This window comes from Idiotropiscis lumnitzeri, unplaced genomic scaffold (assembly GCF_059441095.1).
Source record: "Idiotropiscis lumnitzeri isolate Australia: NSW breed Sydney's pygmy pipehorse unplaced genomic scaffold, RoL_Ilum_1.0 HiC_scaffold_61, whole genome shotgun sequence".
Taxonomy (NCBI): Eukaryota; Metazoa; Chordata; class Actinopteri; order Syngnathiformes; family Syngnathidae; genus Idiotropiscis; species Idiotropiscis lumnitzeri.
The window spans coordinates 179,261-186,823 of NW_028283599.1; the positions used below are offsets into that span (position 1 = coordinate 179,261).

At 51.8% G+C, this 7,563-nt stretch overlaps 1 non-coding gene across 1 annotated transcript; it reads right to left on the minus strand.

Annotated features, from left to right (window-relative positions):
• Window positions 1-4,499: 4,499 nt before the first annotated feature.
• Window positions 4,500-4,582, minus strand: trnal-uag (transfer RNA leucine (anticodon UAG)). Its single transcript has one exon. It is a non-coding gene; the product is annotated as a tRNA-Leu (tRNA).
• Between the last annotated feature and the right edge of the window lie 2,981 nt (window positions 4,583-7,563).

The window sequence follows — 7,563 nt, forward strand, 5'->3', positions numbered from 1 at the left end:
CAATGGGCTCTGTCGGAGGTGGGATTCGAACCCACGCCTCCTGGGGTGACTGCGACCTGAACGCAACGCCTTAGACCGCTCTGCCATCCTGGCAGCTGGTAATGCTCTCTTGACTGTGTTTGCTTTGTTCTTACTTGGTACTTTCAATGGGCTCTGTCTGATGCGGGTTTCAAACCCACGCCTCCTGGGGAGACTGCGACCTGAACGCAACGCCTTAGACCGCTCTGCCATCCTGGCAGCTGGTAATGCTCTCTTGACTGTGTTTGCTTTGTTCTTGCTTGGTACGTTGCAACGCAACGCCTTAGACCGCTCTGCCATCCTGGCACCTGGTAATGCTCTCTTTACTGTGTTTCCTTTGTTCTTGCTTGGTACTTTCAATGGGCTCTGTCTGAGGTGGGATTCGAACTCACGCCTCCTGGGGGGACTGCGACCTGAACGCAACGCCTTAGACCACTCCGCCATCCTGGCAACTGGTAATGCTCTCTTGACTGGGTTTCCTTTGTTATTGATTGGTACTTTCAATGGGCTCTGTCTGAGGTGGGATTCGAACCCACGCCTCCTGGGGAGACTGCGACCTGAACGCAACGCCTTACACCGCTCTGCTATCCTGGCATCTGGTAATGCTCTATTGACTGTGTTTGCTTTGTTCTTGCTCGGTACTTTCAATGGGCTCTGTCTGAGGCGGGATTCGCACCCACGCCTCCTGGGGTTACTGCGACCTGAACGCAACGCCTTAGACCGCTCTGCCATCCTGGCAGCTGGTAATGCTCTCTTGACTGTGTTTGCTTTGTTCTTACTTGGTACTTTCAATGGGCTCTGTCTGAGGCGGGATTCAAACCCACGCCTCCTGGGGAGACTGCGACCTGAACGCAACGCCTTAGACCGCTCTGCCATCCTGGCAGCTGGTAATGCTCTCTTGACTGTGTTTGCTTTGTTCTTGCTTGGTACTTTCAATGGGCTCTGTCTGAGGCGGGATTCGAACCCACGCCTCCTGGGGAGACTGCCACCTGAACGAAACGCCTTAGACCGCTCTGCCATCCTGGCAGCTGGTAATGCTCTCTTGACTGTGTTTGCTTTGTTATTGCCTGGTACTTTCAATGGGCTCTGTCTGAGGCGGGATTCGAACCCACGCCTCCTGGGGAGACTGCCACCTGAACGCAACGCCTTAAACCGCTCTGCCAGGACGGCAACTGGTAGTGCTCTCTTGACTGTGTTTGCTTTGTTATTGCTTGGTACTTTCAATGGGCTCTGTCTGATGTGGGATTCGAACCCACGCCTCCTGGGGAGACTGCGACCTGAACGCAACGCCTTAGACCGCTCTGCCATCCTGGCAACTGGTAATGCTCTCTTGACTGTGTTTGCTTTGTTCTTGCTTGGTACTTTCGATGGGCTCTGTCTGAGGTGGGATTCGAACCCACGCCTCCTGGGGTGACTGCGACCTGAACGCAACGCCTTAGACCGCTCTGCATTCCTGGCACCTGGTAATGCTCTCTTGAATGTGTTTGATTTGTTCTTGCTTGGTACTTTCGATGGGTTCTGTTTGAGGCAGGATTCGAACCCACGCCTCCTGGGGTTACTGCGACCTGAACGCAACGCCTTAGACCGCTCTGCCATCCTGGCACCTGGTAATGCTCTCTTTACTGTGTTTCCTTTGTTCTTGCTTGGTACTTTCAATGGGCTCTGTCTGAGGTGGGATTCGAACTCACGCCTCCTGGGGGGACTGCGACCTGAACGCAACGCCTTAGACCGCTCTGCCATCCTGGCAACTGGTAATGCTCTCTTGACTGTGTTTGCTTTGTTCTTGCTTGGTACTTTCAATGGGCTCTGTCTGAGGCGGGATTTGAAGCCACGCCTCCTGGGGAGACTGCGACCTGAACGCAACGCCTTAGACCGCTCTGCAATCCTGGCAACTGGTAATGCTCTCTTGACTGTGTTTGCTTTGTTCTTGCTTGGTACTTTCAATGGGCTCTGTCTGAGGTGGGATTCGAACCCACGCCTCCTGGGGAGACTGCGACCTGAACGCAACGCCTTAGACCGCTCCGCCATCCTGGCACCTGGTAATGCTCTCTTGAATGTGTTTGCTTTGTTCTTGCTTGGTACTTTCAATGGGCTCTGTCTGAGGTGGGATTCGAACCCACGCCTCCTGGGGAGACTGCGACCTGAACGCAACGCCTTAGACCGCTCCGCCATCCTGGCACCTAGTAATGATCTCTTGAATGTGTTTGCTTTGTTCTTGCTTGGTACTTTCAATGGGCTCTGTCTGAGGTGGGATTTGAACCCACGCCTCCTGGGGAGACTGCGACCTGAACGCAACGCCTTAGACCGCTCCGCCATCCTGGCAACTGGTAATGCTCTCTTGAATGTGTTTGCTTTGTTCTTGCTTGGTACTTTCAATGGGCTCTGTCTGAGGTGGGATTAGAACCCACGCCTCCTGGGGAGACTGCGACCTGAACGCAACGCCTTAGACCGCTCTGCCATCCTGGCAACTGGTAATGCTCTCTTGACTGTGTTTGCTTTGGAGACTGCGACCTGAACGCAACGCCTTAGACCGCTCTGCCATCCTGGCTCCTGGTAATGCTCTCTTGAATGTGTTTGCTTTGTTCTTGCTTGGTACTTTCAATGGGCTCTGTCTGAGGTGGGATTTGAACCCACGCCTCCTGGGGAGACTGCGACCTGAACGCAACGCCTTAGACCGCTCCGCCATCCTGGCAACTGGTAATGCTCTCTTGACTGCGTTTGTTTTGTTCTTGCTTGGTACTTTCAATGGGCACTGTCTGAGGTGGGATTCGAACCCACGCCTCCTGGGCAGACTGCGACCTGAACGCAACGCCTTAGACCGCTCCGCCATCCTGGCAACTGGTAATGCTCTCTTGAATGTGTTTGCTTTGTTCTTGCTTGGTACTTTCAATGGGTACTTTCTGAGGTGGGATTCGAACCCACGCCTCCTGGGGAGACTGCGACCTGAACGCAACGCCTTAGACCGCTCCGCCATCCTGGCACCTGGTAATGCTCTCTTTAGTGTGTTTCCTTTGTTCTTGCTTGGTACTTTCAATGGGCTCTGTCTGAGGTGGGATTCGAACCCACGCCTCCTGGGGAGACTGCGACCTGAACGCAACGCCTTAGACCGCTCCGCCATCCTGGCACCTGGTAATGCTCTCTTGAATGTGTTTGCTTTGTTCTTGCTTGGTACTTTCAATTGGCTCTGTCTGAGGTGGGATTCGAACCCACGCCTCCTGGGGAGACTGCGACCTGAACTCAACGCCTTAGATCGCTCCGCCATCATGGCACCTGGTAATGCTCTCTTGAATGTGTTTGCTTTGTTCTTGCTTGGTACTTTCAATGGGCTCTGTCTGAGGCGGGATTCGAACCCACGCCACCTGGGGACACTGCGACCTGAACGCAGCGCCTTAGACCGCTCTGCCATCCTGGCAACTGGTAATGCTCTCTTGACTGTGTTTGCTTTGTTCTTGCTTGGTACTTTCAATGGGCACTGTCTGAGGTGGGAATCGAACCCACGCCTCCTGGGGAGACTGCGACCTCAACGCAACGCCTTAGACCATTCCGCCATCCTGGCAACTGGTAATGCTCTCTTGACTGTGTTTGCTTTGTTCTTGCTTGGTACTTTCAATGGGCACTGTCTGAGGTGGGATTTGAACCCACGCCTCCTGGGGAGACTGCGACCTGAACGCAATGCCTGAGACCGCTCTGCCATCTTATCATCTGGTAATGCTCTCTTGACTGTGTTTGCTTTGTTCTTGCTTGGTACTTTCAATGGGCTCTGTCTGAGGTGGGATTCGAACCCACGCCTCCTGGGGAGACTGCGACCTGAACGCAACGCCTTAAACCGCTCCGCCATCCTGGCAACTGGTAATGCTCTCTTGACCGTGTTTCCTTTGTTATTGCTTGGTACTTTCAATGGGCTCTGTCTGAGGTGGGATTCGAACACACGCCTCCTGGGGAGACTGCGACCTGAACGCAACGCCTTAGACCGCTCCGTCATCCTGGCAACTGGTAATGCTCTCTTGACCATGTTTCCTTTGTTATTGCTTGGTACTTTCAATGGGCTCTGTCTGAGGCGGGATTCGAACCCACGCCTCCTGGGGAGACTGCGACCTGAACGCAGCGCCTTAGACCGCTCTGCAATCCTGGCAACTGGTAATGCTCTCTTGACTGTGTTTGCTTTGTTCTTGCTTGGTACTTTCAATGGGCTCTTTCTGAGGCGGGATTCGAACCCACGCCTCCTGGGGAGACTGCGACCTGAACGCAACGCCTTAGACTGCTCCGCCATCCTGACACCTGGTAATGCTCTCTTGAATGTGTTTGCTTTGTTCTTGCTTGGTACTTTCAATGGGCTCTGTTTGAGGCGGGATTCGAACCCACGCCTCCTGGGGAGACTGCGACCTGAACGCAACGCCTTAGACCGCTCCGCCATCCTGGCACCTGGTAATGCTCTCTTGAATGTGTTTGCTTTGTTCTTGCTTGGTACTTTCAATGGGCTCTGTCTGAGGTGGGATTCGAACCCACGCCTCCTGGGGAGACTGCGACCTAAACGCAACGCCTTAGACCGCTCCGCCATCCAGGCAACTGGTAATGCTCTCTTGACTGTGTTTGCTTTGTTCTTGCTTGGTACTTTCAATGGGCACTGTCAGAGGTGGGATTTTAACCCACGCCTCCTGGGGAGACTGCGACCTGAACGCAACGGCTTAGACCGCTCTGCCATCTTATCATCTGGTAATGCTCTCTTGAATGTGTTTGCTTTGTTCTTGCTTGGTACTTTCAATGGGCTCTGTATGAGGTGGGATTCAAACCCACGCCTCCTGGGGAGACTGCGACCTGAACGCAACGCCTTAGACCGCTCCGCCATCCAGGCAACTGGTAATGCTCTCTTGACTGTGTTTCCTTTGTTCTTGCTTGGTACTTTCAATGGGCTCTGTCTGAGGTGGGATTCGAACTCACGCCTCCTGGGGGGACTGCGACCTGAACGCAACGCCTTAGACCACTCCGCCATCCTGGCAACTGGTAATGCTCTCTTGACTGGGTTTCCTTTGTTATTGATTGGTACTTTCAATGGGCTCTGTCTGAGGTGGGATTCGAACCCACGCCTCCTGGGGAGACTGCGACCTGAACGCAACGCCTTACACCGCTCTGCTATCCTGGCATCTGGTAATGCTCTATTGACTGTGTTTGCTTTGTTCTTGCTCAGTACTTTCAATGGGCTCTGTCTGAGGTGGGATTCGAACACACGCCTCCTGGGGAGACTGCGACCTGAACGCAACGCCTTAGACCGCTCCGCCATCCTGGCAACTGGTAATGCTCTCTTGACCGTGTTTCCTTTGTTATTGCTTGGTACTTTCAATGGGCTCTGTCTGAGGTGGGATTCGAACACACGCCTCCTGGGGAGACTGCGACCTGAACGCAACGCCTTAGACCGCTCCGCCATCCTGGCAACTGGTAATGCTCTCTTGACCATGTTTCCTTTGTTATTGCTTGGTACTTTCAATGGGCTCTGTCTGAGGCGGGATTCGAACCCACGCCTCCTGGGGAGACTGCGACCTGAACGCAGCGCCTTAGACCGCTCTGCAATCCTGGCAACTGGTAATGCTCTCTTGACTGTGTTTGCTTTGTTCTTGCTTGGTACTTTCAATGGGCTCTTTCTGAGGCGGGATTCGAACCCACGCCTCCTGGGGAGACTGCGACCTGAACGCAACGCCTTAGACTGCTCCGCCATCCTGGCACCTGGTAATGCTCTCTTGAATGTGTTTGCTTTGTTCTTGCTTGGTACTTTCAATGGGCTCTGTTTGAGGCGGGATTCGAACCCACGCCTCCTGGGGAGACTGCGACCTGAACGCAACGCCTTAGACCGCTCCGCCATCCTGGCACCTGGTAATGCTCTCTTGAATGTGTTTGCTTTGTTCTTGCTTGGTACTTTCAATGGGCTCTTTCTGAGGCGGGATTCGAACCCACGCCTCCTGGGGAGACTGCGACCTGAACGCAACGCCTTAGACTGCTCTGCCATCTTATCATCTGGTAATGCTCTCTTGACTGTGTTTGCTTTGTTCTTGCTTGGTACTTTCAATGGGCTCTGTCTGAGGCGGGATACGAACCCACGCCTCCTGGGGAGACTGCGACCTGAACGCAACGCCTAAGACCGCTCCGCCATCCATGCAGCTTGTAATGCTCTCTTGACTGTGTTTGCTTTCTTCTTGCTTGGTACTTTCAATGGGCTCTGTCTGAGGCGGGATTCAAACCCACGCCTCCTGGGGAGACTGCGACCTGAACGCAGCGCCTTAGACCGCTCTGCCATCCTGGCAACTGGTAATGCTCTCTTGACTGTGTTTGCTTTGTTCTTGCTTGGTACTTTCAATGGGCTCTGTCTGAGGCGGGATTCGAACCCACGCCTCCAGGGGAGACTGCGACCTGAACGCAACGCCTTAGACCGCTCTGCAATCCTGTGTCAGGTTTAAAACGGCCCTGACGCCTTTTTTACACTGGGAATTATTTAAATAATGATGGCTGAATGTCCAAAGTCAATCAAGCAAAGTTTTATTTTCCAATTTGCGAGTTGGTGAGAGAGAGAGAGCCGGAGGCCGAACAGGCCTGTTCGGCCTCCCACACTCCCTTCATCTGACCCCCTCCTCTGACTCTCCTCCGGACATAAAGAGACAAAGAGGGGGGCTGTCTTCTGGAATTCTAGCAGACAGGCAGGAAACAACCAATCACAACAGACAGTTTAAAACTTCAGCTCGAAGATTCAGAAACTTGAAACCGAATGTGTGTGTGTGTGTGTGGCTGTGCTCATGTGTGCTAAATGAGTGTCTGTGTGTATACAATTATTAGTGATACAAATAGTGTATGAAACATGATTATGAATACACAAAATTGGTGACATATCCTAACATTCCCCCCTGTTGTGAATTCAAAATCATGGCCCTACGGCTTTAGGACAGATCATCATTATGAAATCATACAACAGTGGAGAGGCGAAAAACCCTCAGTAGGGACAAAAATTCCTCTCCTCTCTTCCGACGTGGAACGAGATCTTCATCATTTGATGACCATCAGGGAATAAAACATATAAAAATACATTTCAATGTGCCTAGTGAAAAATAACAAAACTGTCTCCACGCAGAGCTTGTCCCTGGGGTGACTTGATGCAGGCCCCTTGCCTCGCTGTAGGAGGAGACAGCCGTCTTTACCTCCCGGATCTTCGTGTGTGGTGTATATGTATGCACGTGTGGGGCTTGAGCGACAAGTCCATATTCTTTTTACGTTTCAGTGTCCAGTTCGAGTTCGTCATTGTCCAGTTTGAGTTTGTCATACTCAACATCAATCAGATTGTAATGTTACTTTTGGGCAACAAACATGCAATTAATCATCATTTTTGTCATAAAAATAATGCAACAAAAACAGACTACACATAACAAAAAATGAAAACCATAATTATACCGATATATATTGTGTCTTTCAAATTCTTCATAGTGGTCATAACATCAATAATTGTTTCATTTTTAAAACTTTAAATGCAATTATGTTCTTCAATCAAGGTTCAAATTTCTTTATGTA